This window comes from Bos taurus, chromosome 4 (assembly GCF_002263795.3).
Source record: "Bos taurus isolate L1 Dominette 01449 registration number 42190680 breed Hereford chromosome 4, ARS-UCD2.0, whole genome shotgun sequence".
NCBI lineage: Eukaryota > Metazoa > Chordata > Mammalia > Artiodactyla > Bovidae > Bos > Bos taurus.
Genome location: NC_037331.1, coordinates 25,973,922 through 25,986,720, shown reverse-complemented (window position 1 = coordinate 25,986,720; position 12,799 = coordinate 25,973,922).

Genomic DNA, 12,799 nt, shown 5'->3' with positions numbered 1-12,799 from the left:
TTTATTTACTCATTCAAATACTTTAAGAACATTTTAAGAACTTGGCAATGTTGTAGACACTGAGGATATTATATAAACAAGAAAAATCTCTGCCATTGTAAAATGTATGCCACTGTAAAATGTATATAATAATAGTGAGTGGATATAGAAAGTAACTTGTAAGTAAAAATTATTTCAGATAGGGATAATTAACATGGACAAAATCAAACAAAATAATGCATGAAGGTACATGTTGTGTGGTGAAGTGGGAGGTGTGAAGAACATCTTTAATTAGAACTGTCAGCAAAAGCAAAGCTGAGGTTATGATATGTGAATTAAAATAGATACAATCTCAAAATCAATACTATAATAATATGTCTTTGAAAATCTTCACTTAAAATCAAGTCAACTGTTTCAATAATTTTATGAAGTACATTAAGAAGCAAGCAACACTTGTATGAGAGAAAACCTTTAAATTCACTTTTATGTATGGAGAGCGATACCAACATTGTTACATACATTAAGTACATAACTAATATAATTTAATAGCCTAATGATATAAATGATATAAAATATTTATTTTTCTTTGATTCATTTCTTTATCACATGATGTCAAAATTATAAAATAAAATCCAAAGGAAAATTGTAAGCTTGTACATTAAAGATGGCTGATGTATCCAAAATGTTTGAAAATATGACTTTAGGGTGAGAGATTGAGTATATAGAAATATGAAGTCTTTATTTCATAAAATGCTAAATATTATCTTAAGTCATGGATGTTTGACTTTACATAAGAATAAAAATTATTTCTTCATAGCCGAAGCTTGCTTTTATTTATCAATGGCATTTAACATTTTTTAGAAGTCTAGAATCTTAAAATTATAACAATTCTGACATTCGTGTTTGCCATTTCTCAAAAGTAATGGATTTTAAATAGTCTTATCAGAGGCCTATGTATTTTCAAAGGCTTTCAGGGAAGATATTACATAACTTCTTTAGCAGATGCTTGGGTCCAGTTCAGTTCAGTTCAGTTCAGTCGCTCAGTCGTGTCCGACTCTTTGCGAACCCATGAATCGCAGCATGCTAGGCCTCCCTTGTCCATCACCAACTCCCGGAGTTCAGTCAGACTCACGTCCATCGAGTCAGTGATGTCATCCAGCCATCTCATCCTCTGTCGTCCCCTTCTCCTCCTGCCCCCCAGCATCAGAGTCTTTTCCAATGAGTCAACTCTTCGCATGAGGTGGCCAAAGTACTGGAGTTTCAGCTTTAGCATCATTCCTTCCAAAGAACACCCAGGACTGATCTCCTTCAGAATGGACTGGTTGGATCTTCTTGTAGTCCAAGGGACTCTCAAGAGTCTTCTCCAACACCACAGTTCAAAAGCATCAATTCTTCGGCACTCAGCCTTCTTCACAGTCCAACTCTCACATCCATACATGACCACAGGAAAAACCATAGCCTTGACTAGACGGACCATTGTTGGCAAAGTAATGTCTCTGCTTTTCCCTTATTCTCTGAGTGTCTGTATATGGTTAGACAGCTGCACTGGGGAAGGCGGAAAGATCTGTGTAGAGAACACCATGGAAGCAGTCCTTAACCAGCCAGTGACAGGAGTTGGTAGCTGAATAGTCCAGCTTCCTCATGTCTTAGATGGGACAACGCTATGTGTGTTCTACACAGGGGGATTGAGCCCCTATTATCTAGAGTGATAACCTGTTCATTAATAAATCCTCTGTTGACTTCCTTCCTCATGCTCCCCACCTAAGGTCATTACCCAGATAAACTGTGTGGACCCAAATCATTGTCTCACAGCCTGCTTTTGGGGGGAAATCCAACCTAAAAACCCCCTTAATTAATTTTTCTAAAGCTATCCAGCCAGCACCAAATTGCACTTGAGCATATTCCCCCACCAGTAATATATACAAGGGAAACGTGCCTGGATGCCATTTCAGAAAGCATTTCTCACAGTTCTCCAAGCCAGAAGAACAATGTATCAGAATGACATTTTTCACATATGATTTTCATAATATCAGTTGTCTATGTAATGAAACAGGCAAAATATCCTCATGAAAAGGTTTTTCAAATTAAATAAAATATTCTTATTACAAGAATTTCTACATCCTCTTGCATAATAAAAGGAAGGACTTTTTTCAGGTAACTTTCATAAGTTGGGCTTCCCTTGTAGCTCAGTCAGTAAAGACTCTGCCTGCATTGCAGGAGACCCGGGTTCGACCCCTGGGTGGGGAAGATCCCCTGGAGAAGGAAATGACAACTCACTCCAGTATCTTGCTTGGAGAACTCCATGGACAGAAGAGGTTTTTAAAATTAAATGAAATATTCTTATTACAAGAATTTCTACATTTTCTTGCATAATAAAAGGAAGAACTTTTTCCAGGTATCTTTCATAAGTTATTGAGCAATGCTTTTCCACTTCTGGCTCTGATGAATTATCACTTGCTTTACAGAGACTTCTGGGGGGATATTGGGAGAGAAAGAGGTGATGGAGTGGTGGGACAGGTCATGTATTTGTTAGTCTGTGATACTATTTAGTCTAATGGTAATTGGACTGCATTTTTCCCTAATTGGGAGGTAGTGGTTGAGGTCAGCAGATGTGTTTGTTGGCAAGTATATTGGTTTCTCTGCTACTCTCCTGCTGCTGCTAGTAAGTCGCTTCAGTCGTGTCTGACTCGGTGCGACACCGTAGACGGTAGCCTACCAGGCTCCCCTGTCCCTGGGATTCTCCAGGCAAGAACACTGGAGTGGGTTGCCATTTCCTTCTCCAATGCATGAAAGTGAAGAGTGAAACTGAAGTCGTTCAGTCGTGTCTGACTCCTAGCGACCCCATAGACGGCAGCCCACCAGGCTTCCCCGTCCCTGGGATTCTCCAGGCAAGAACACTGGAGTGGGTTGCCATTTCCTTCTCCAATGCATGAAAGTGAAGAGTGAAACTGAAGTCGTTCAGTCGTGTCTGACTCCTAGCGACCCCATAGACGGCAGCCCACCAGGTTCCCCCGTCCCTGGGATTCTCCAGGCAAGAACACTGGAGTGGGTTGCCATTTCCTTCTCCAATGTATGAAAGTGAGAAGTGAAACTGAAGTCGCTCAGTCATGTCTGATTCCTAGCGACCCCATGGACTGCAGCCCACCAGGCTCCTCCATCCATGGGATTTTCCAGGCAAGAGTACTGGAGTGGGATGCCATTGCCTTCTCTGGCTATTCTCCTACTGTAGATCAAATAATTAAGTCTAGCATTAATGGAACTGAGGTGAAGATGAGCTTGTATTTTAGAAATTGGCACATTATCACTTTTTAATAACCAAAAGTATTATTCTTTCATGGATCATTAATCTGTTGCTTACTTCCTACATATATTCATTTGTCTTAAATCAAATCCCCCAAAACATAGAAACAGAAACAGAGATTTGCATGAAAGGGGTTCATTGGAACCCGAGCACCAGGGAGTGCAGGGAGCCAGAGAGGCTGGGCTGCGATTCAGCTGCAACAGGGCCTCAGTCAGTCTCATGGGGGAGCTCTGGAGCTGATGGGCCTTCAGAGATAGCTTAAATTGAGGCCACAGGGGCCAACTCTTCCAACTCCCTCAACCCCCTTCCCCCAGTCAGCTGCCCCAGTACTGATGCAGCCTGTGAGGGTGACTCCCTTCACCTCAAGGAAATTCCCAGAGAGGACTCAGCTCTAAGCCAAGCTGCAAGTAACTGGGGAAATACAAGCCTCTGCCCTTAGTGGGGAGACTGGGTGACACATCACAGCCTCCACTGTAGCGAGTGTGCATGTTGATCAGAGTGTGAGAACTTCTGTGAAAGAAAACATGATATTTCATTTGCTCAAATATTCTGAGTAATAGCAAATCAAGTGGTTTGATTTCCAAGTTTCAAATCATTAGAGTACAACAAATACACTTTAAGTCAAAGCTACGAAAATATAATTTAGTTTTTCTAGCTGACCCAGAGGTAGGAAAAACCAATCCAAATCTTACAGAGCTTTAAGAACATTTATTAGCAAGGAGAAGCTTAGGGGTATACACATACACAGCTTCCTGACTGACAGATAATAGACAACTTGTTTCATCTGACAGTAACACTTAAACTTTTTATTGATATCAGTTCACTGGCCTCTGTGTCCCTTTTTGTCTCTTGGTTGCTGTTGTTTCTGTGGCTAATCCAAGACTTCTTTGGTGCCTCTGGGAGGCAGTCATTTGGAAGGTGGCTCTAAGACCAGTTCTTGGATAGGTTTTTGTTGTTCAGTTACTAAGTCGTGTCCGACTCTTTGCAACCCCATGGACTGTAGCACACCAGGCTTCTCTGTCCTTTACTGTCTCCAAGAGTTTGCTCAGACTCAGTGATACCATCCAACCATGTCAGCCTCTGTCACTCTCTTCTCCTCTTGCCCTCAGTCTTTCACAGCATCAGGGTCTTTTCCAGTGAGTTGCCTCTTTGCATCAGGTGGCCAATGTATTGGAGCTTCAGTTTCAGCCTCAGTCCTTCCAATGAATATTCACGGTTGATTTCCTTTAGGATTGTTTGGTTTGATCTACTTGCAGTCCATGGGCCTCTCAAGAGTCTTCTCCAACACCACAATTTGAAAGAATCAATTCTTTGGCGCTCAGCTTTCTTCATGGTCCAGCTCTCACATCCATACATGACCACTGGAAAAACCATAGCTTAGACTACACGAACCTTTGTTGGCAGAGATGTCTCTGCTTTTTAATATGCTGTCTAGCTTTGTCATAGCTTTTCTTCCAGGGAGCAAGCATCTTGGTTAGGTAGTGGGCCTATAAGGGGAACCTGCTGACTAAGTAATTCCCTGAGCTGAAAGATCCATTCCACTTTCCTTTGCAACCCAATGCTCTCCCAGCTTCTGTGGTAACATCCCACCAGATATTCTGCTGTTTCCCCTTACCCTCAGGGGAGTCCTCTTGGATAGGTAGTCAACCCAAGAAGCCCACCTAAGTGCCTTCTATGGTATCTCTGGAAACTCATGCGTTTCTGTGCAAATGTGAGAGACAATGCAAAAAACACCACGACTGCCTTCCCTACTCAGCTGTCTTTCTTTCCTTACACTCTGTAGGTATAGGCCAAGTCTACTGCAAGGACAATTCTCAGGCAAAGAGAAAATCCTACTCTGTTTCTATGTCTGCATGTGAATGATTACCTATCAATGAATCCCCAGCACTTAATACAGTATCTAAGACAGAGGAAGAATTGAATAAATATTAGCTGAGTGAACAAAGGTTTAGCTACTCAATAGCTCTTTTCAAAAAAAAATTTTTGCACTTTCAAAAGATTTATCTGAAGTCACAGTCCAAGTGCTCCCTCCCATTCCATCTCGTTCTATTTTCACTGGGAACAACATCTGGTCCCTAGCCTCTTTATAAGGCCTGTTATACACACCAAGACTGCAATTAAGTCACCTGCAGTCTTTGCCTCCTTTTGGCCAACCAACATCATTTCCATGATCCCTTCCTTATAAGCCTGGCTTTCCAACTCTTTAATCATCTCTGCTCTCTTCAGGATCCAAATGTCCCACTTACTTTTAAACTATGGAGACCCAAGTGGAAATCTATCATAACGACGTTGTAAAAGTTTGGCAAATTTCAGGGGAAACTAACATCTGTTTGGTCCTTTCTCATTATCTTCTTATGCTTTTTCATTAAGAAATTCCCAGGAAAAGCTATAAAATTTATATTTTAATTAATTCAACAATTTCCCTTCTAGTGTAAGTCTTCCTATTTATATGCATATGATTTCTATGTAAAGAAAATGGATTCAGAAATGGATGACTTCTAAGTGCACAAATGTTTTAAAATATCTTGCACATATTTTTAGGGTCTAATTGCAGAATACAGATCTTTTTTACTCTTAATTTTTTTTTAATTTTTGTGCTAATACTCAGCAATGACATTGCTTTTGAATAAATTGTTCTTTAACTTAAAAATATTTTTGTTATTTTTTATTCAAACATTTTCCATGCACTTGATTAGACCCATTGAATAAGAATAAAAATAATAGCTGTGATTACATAACACTTACTCTGTTCTGGGCAAGTGATTTAGATGTATTAATGTGCTTAATATAAATAACAACCCAGTGAGCCGGCTACTGTGTGCTGTGTGTGTGCTCAGTCAGTCAGTTGTGTCCGGCTCTTTGTGACCCCACGGACTGTAGCCCTCCAAGCTCCTCTGTCCATGGAATTTTCCAGGCAAGAATACTGGAATGGGTTACCATTTCCTACATTAGGGTATATTCCTGACCCAGGGATCAAACTGATGTCTCCGATGTCTCCTGTGCTGGAAGATTCTTTACCACCTGGGGAGCTCTGAGTCAGCAACTGTTATCATCCCCATTTTTCAGATGAAGAAGTTCAGGGACAGAGAGGCTAAGGACTTCCCCAAGATAGCATAGCAAATGAGGTTCAGAACTGGAATTTAAACCCTGGAAACCTAGCCCTAAAACTTATGATCTTGTGACAATGTACTGCCATACGTTTATGAATATAGGGGTGGACTGATTTTTAAAGAATGTTCTTTTTGTTAGTGGTCTTTAATACACTCAAGCAGAATTTTTCTTTGTATTGATGATTTTTCTAATACAGCTATTATACTTGAGTACTGATGTCGGTTTGACTGAGGAAATGACGCTGGCTAATACACTCTCATTACTTCCTTACATGAAGGGAGACTTAACTTACTTTTTGCTTTGAGAATGTGAATCCTGCAGTTGCTAAATATCGGGGAGTCTAATTTCCTTTAAGACCAGCATAGAGCTCATCTTGCTAGCATGAACTGCAAACCTTACCTCCAGGGGCCCTATCAATTAGCGCCAAAGAGCTGGGCCGTAAATTTGGGGCTTCCCGCAAGTACAAAGAGTGCTTGATCTCCCCTTGAGTGGTAATTCATTCTGGAGTCGGTTTTCCAGAACAGATGTTTCTATTGTTACCACCCAGGTCTTCCTGTGGAGCTTTCAGAAACCCCGCTGGCTTTTCAGAGAACACTTGAGGCATTTTCCAGAGAACTCTCTGTACTATTAGTGGTAGTAAAGCAGTAAGCTTATTCTGTCTCTGGTTCTTTAGGTTGTTCTTTATATGTTTCATTTAAACTTGGGGGGGGGGGGCGGAAATAAAGAATCTTATGTCATTTGGAATCACAAATTAAACATTATGTTCAAAACTCTTTAAAAACCCCAATCCTGCAGGTACCTATTTAAGAGAGAAGCTTATCTGAAAAAACCCACTGCCTTGTTTCCAAATGTAACTCTGTCCTTAACCATCTATATGTGTTGCTGTTTAGTTGCAAAGTAGTGTCTGACTCTTTGACCCCATGGACTGTAGCCTGCCAGGCTCCTCTGCCCTTGAGATTCTCCAGACAAGAATACTAGAGTGGGTTGCCAGTTCCTCTTACAGGGGAACTTCCCAACCCAGGGCTTGAACCCATGTCTCCTGCTTGGCAGGCAGACTCTTTACTACTGAGCCACCTGGGAAACCCACTGTCTATATATAGGACAGGAAAAAATATTTGCAGTCATGCATAGGCATTTGAAAACATTTTGGCAGATGCTCTTTAACACTCTAATTGTTTCAAAATGTTCTCTAAAATGATGATTTCCCCTTTAAAAATATGATGTGCATGCAGTTTCATGGTAGGATCTGCCTATATTAGGAAGTACTTAAGCAGCACATATATTTCCCAGTGTGCCATGATTTTTAAAGGAATTGTGGCCAAATGTAACAATGTTTCTCTCTCAGGATGTGAAATTGGCGACTGTTAGAGATAGTGATAGCTATTTTACATTTTTTTGTTTTATTCATCTGGATTGAGTGTCTGGATTTCTTTTTAAACTCTGCACGTGTCTTTGGTTAGTTATCAGAGCAGTGAGATTATGAGCCACTTTGTTTTCATACGTTTTTTCCAACTTCAACAGAAATATTATTTAAAATGGAAAGCATTTCTTCACTTGCTCAGAAAATTTTAAGCAGTTGATGTATTTAGATAGCTGGTCAGTTAGACATGGAGAGGGATCATTTTAGAATCCCATCATTTTAGAATTTTAGCCCTGAAAGGATACAGTCTTATGTCTTTATGATAAAGCACTGAATTTAAATGAAACTAAATGGTTTGTCCCAGTTACACAGCTAGCTAGTGGGAAAGCTAGAACCAAAATCCAGGTCTTCTAACTCTAGATAGTACTTTTCCTATGAAACCATCCCACTTGCCTTAAGAGTTCATTATTTTTGAAAATATTTATTGGCTGTGTTGGGTCTTCACTGCTGTGCATGGGCTTTCCCTTGTTGTGGACAGTGGGTACTTTTCTCTAATTGCAGTACATGGGCTTCTCATTGCGGTAGCTTCTCTTGTTGTGGTTCCTGGACTCTAGAGTGCAGAGTCAGTAGTTGTGGGACACGGGCTTAGTTGCTCCACAGCACGTGGGATCTTCTCGGACCAGGGATTGAACCGGTGTCCCTTGCATTGCAAGATGGATTCTTAGCCAATGGACCGCCAGGGAAGCCCAAGATTTAATTATTTATATTTTCAAAATAGTATTTTGTCACTGTAAAATTTTGCAAATATATTCCATTCATTTAATTGTATCATGAAGCCAAACTTTAGAAGAGGTGTAAATACATGTAAGCAATAGATATCATGATTCATAGGTCAAATGAATTGCACTCATGTTACATCAGGTATTAAGTGGTGGAAAATACACTCATTTTAAACATGAGATGATGCTCACTAGGGGGAATAGTCATTCTTGAGGGATGGAAGATTCCAGGTGAAAATAATGACCTCTTCTAATAATTTATATGCTACCATTCTTCTGTTGGATTATAACAAGAACTTCTAGTTGGGCCTTATGTGTGTGTGTTAGTTACTCAATAATGTCCAACTCTTTGTGAGTCCATGGACTGTAGCCCACCAGTCTCATCTGTCCATGAAATTCTCCAGGCAAGAATACTGGAGTGGGTTGCCATGCCCTTCTGTAGGGGATCTTCCAGACCCAGGGATTGAACCTGGGTATCCTGCATTGCAGGCAGATTATGGCTTGGAGCTACCCAGGAATCCCCTTTGCTCTTCTGTCCATGGAATCTTCCAGGCAGAAAATCTTCCAGGCAAGAATATTGGAGTGGGTTGCTATTTCCTCCTCCAGAGAATCTTCCCAACCCACAGATCAAACCCAAGTCTCCTATGTCTCTTGCATTAGCAGGCAGATTCTTTACCACTGTGCCAGGTGGGAAGCCCAATGAGCCTAATGAAAACTCTTTAATTCTAAAAGAATCTTTCTATTAAAAATAAAAAATGTTGGTAGAGTGGAGACACATGTGTTCCTGTGAAGCATGATAAACAGTATGTTTCCTTCAAGGATTTTACACTCATCAAAACAAAAGGAAAAAAACAAAAAACTAAGTAATTTTAGACTAAAGGGAAGTAAGAAGCATGAAAAATTACCAGCCTTGATGCTGAAACCTAGTTCAAAGGCAGACTTTATTAAAAAATACACCTAAATAGAAGAGAACATGCAATCACTGCTTTCTCCTAATGGAGTCTTATTATTTCCTACTATTATTTATAAAAAGCCTTAGCTCAGCTCTTAGAATCAGTGAATAGAGACATAGGATCCTCGAGTATCCTTTTTCTGTAACTTGTGGAAACATATGTGCTCTGCTCCTTGGACTGCTGACCTCCACAAAGTGAGGGAACATCCCAGAGGGACATTTCTTTGTCCTATAGAAGCAGCGACATAGCACGAGCATAGCACTCGGTCAATGTTGGCTGAACAAATGAATCACAACCTGTTAACGACTTGTCCCTCTCCACTCTAAACCCATATGTAAGCTTTGAAAAGTCTGGAGAAAGTTTATTTCTACTTCTTTCCGTTCTGTCGCTCTGTATTAGAAAGAAAGAAAAATGGATCCTGGATAATTTCAAGGCATATTCTTGGAGGAAAAAAAAATAGAAGAGAAATAGTGACCTATGAATTTTTGTGATCAAATAAGTTCTCATTATTTGGCCATTACCTCTTTCCTGGAAAAGATTGTCGTGGCTAGTAACCTTTCATTTGTGATTTTCTTTCATTTAATAGTATGAATGATAAGTGAGATGTTATTTTTATTTTCGTTTTTTCATATGTAAAAATGGAGGCTTTGACAAGTAACTGGTCACACAGAGAAGTCACTGGCTCAGGGATGGAGCTGGTATAATGGGTTTGAAGAAGAGCCCGGATAAGAAGAGGCAGGTGCCGAATCAGTGAAATGAGAGAAGTTGTTGGCTCTGAGTGAGGAGACAAACCTGAGAGAGGGGGATGACTCACCACGAAGTAGAACAAGCACAAAAGGTCAGCTTTTTCTCACAGATAAAGGAAAACTCGCATGTCATATTTCTGACACGAGGCAAACACAGCCTGGACACTTTGGCAAAAACGTAACATGTCCAAAGTACAACTTTTCTAGAAAAGCCTTTGAGTAAGATTAAAATATAGGGGGAAAAAATGGCATACCTATTGGAATTTACAGGTAAGGTAAGAGTTTACTCTGGATTCCTTGTCACATCTTTAGGAATAGAGAGAGAAATATCTTAGGAACTTTTATTTCAAAACAAAGGGAAATGAGAGAGAACTGTGCAAAAATGATTTTATAAAATTAATTTTAGCACACAATTGCTACCATGTAAACTAAGAAGTAGGGCTTCCCAGGTGGCACTAGTGGTGAAGAATGTGCCTGCTAATGCAGGAGACGCAGGTTCTATCCCTGGATTGGGAAGATCCCCTGAAGGAGATGGCAACCCACTCCAGTGTTCTTGCCTGGAACATCCCTTGGACAGAGGAGTCTGGTGGACTAAAGTCCTTGCAGCTGCAAAAGAGTCAGAGGTGACTGAAGCAGCTTAGCATGCCGGCATGCAGACTAAGAAACAGCTTTTTCAATATTGCTCCTGCAGACTTAATTCATTGTCAGTTGAACTGGGACTGAGATGGTGAAGACAGAGGAGAAAGAGCTACATGTGAAAATCTTCAAGAGGATATGGCAAGCCATTAAAATTCATTGATTCAAGCAACCCATTACAACATTTTCCAGCCTGCTTATTGAAGCTGTGGAAAAATGGGGAACTCACATTTCTCACTCTTGGATGTGGAAAGTTTAAATTACAAGAAGATGGAGAGGAAGGAAAGGGCCAAAGGAAGGAAAACCATGATTCAGTTATGGCTAATCTGAATTTATTGGTATTTCTCAGTTTAACAAAAGGCAGAGACCAAACAAAAGGAAAAGGATGAAGATGAGATAAAAACGCTATTAATTTATACACCGAAAGAGGAGCAAAAAGGGGCTTTCTCCAAAGAAGCTTATAAAAACGAGGAGAAACACTCACTGTCTAGACTGTACTTCATTTATTTTTTCTTTATTATAATATATTAAGAGCAGGCTTGCTACCTAATTCACGTGCCTACAAGAGAGCATGAAAAATTCACTTGACCGTTCTGAATATGTCTATAACACATGATATGGAAACTCTTTCTTAGACCCTAAAATTACTACCATTTATTGCTTCCCATGTTCAAGGTATTCAAGCTGGTGGCTCAGTGGTTAAGATTTCACGTGCAAGTGCAGGAGCCTCAGGAGACATGGATTCAGTCCCCTAGTTGGGAAGATCCCCTGGAGGAGGAAACAGCAACCCACTCCAGTACTCTTGCCTGAAAAATACCATGGACAGAAGAGCCTGGCAGGCTACAGTCCGTGAGGTTGCAAGGAGTCAGATACAACTGAGCGTGTGCATGCACACACACACACACACATACACACACACATGTTCTAGATACTATTCAAGGCAGTTTAGGTTGTATTCCATTGAATTCCTCTAACAGCTCTGTAAAGTAGGCAAACTCACAAATACAGTAGGTGAGAAACTGAGGATAAGAGAGGGTGAGTAGTTTATCTAAGGTCATGTAACCAGTGAACAGAGGAGCCAAAGTCTAAGGACAGACTCTAAGATAAGTCTCTGATGCAGAGCTCAGACTCTTTCTACTATGCCCCGCTCTCCGTCCCCTCTATCTTATCCTAGAAGGTATGTGTAGTTTGACAGGGAAGAGAAAGTCTTCTGAGGACTTAGAAACCAAGGTCAGTACTCTCGGAGGAAGAGGACTAAATGAAAGAGTTTAAGATGTCAGTGCAGACACCTAGGGGGTGCATACTGCGGGCAGAGCACCCAGGTAGCAGAGTGCTTGGTGTAGCATAGGGGATCAATGTCTGGTGAGATTGATGAGGACAAGGCAGAGCCAGGAGTAGGCTTAGGCTGGATAGATAAACGGTTGGCCACATAGAAAGATTTTTTTTTTTCCTTTGAATGAAGTTTATAGGGGTTTGTGTGGAGTCATCATTTCAAACAAATGGAAGGAAGCATATACAACTGAGGTCATGCCTGAGATAGGCTTCCTGAAGAAATGGAAAAGAAACATCCCTTCAAGATCTGAAAGTTGGAGGCATGGTCTCCAAATGTGTCCCCCTTTCCCCTGCCCCACCCCATAGAGTGTGTCCTTATTTCATCAGTTATCTCGCGAGACAGACAAGACCTTTCAGAGAGTTGGAGCTTCAAAAGGTTTAGAATATATATTTTCTTTACAAGTGCTTATTTTGACATTTATTTCTGTTAAACTTGTAAAGCTGGCTCTGTGTTAAGTGCTTGCCAGGAGAAAGTGATGGTTTGGTTTCTTTTCTCAGGCATGCTGTAGATCACGAGGGGCTATTCATCAACATTGCAATCTGAGTTTTCACATCATCTTGTACAAAGGTTCATTTTTTTCTCACGACATACTGAAAGGATT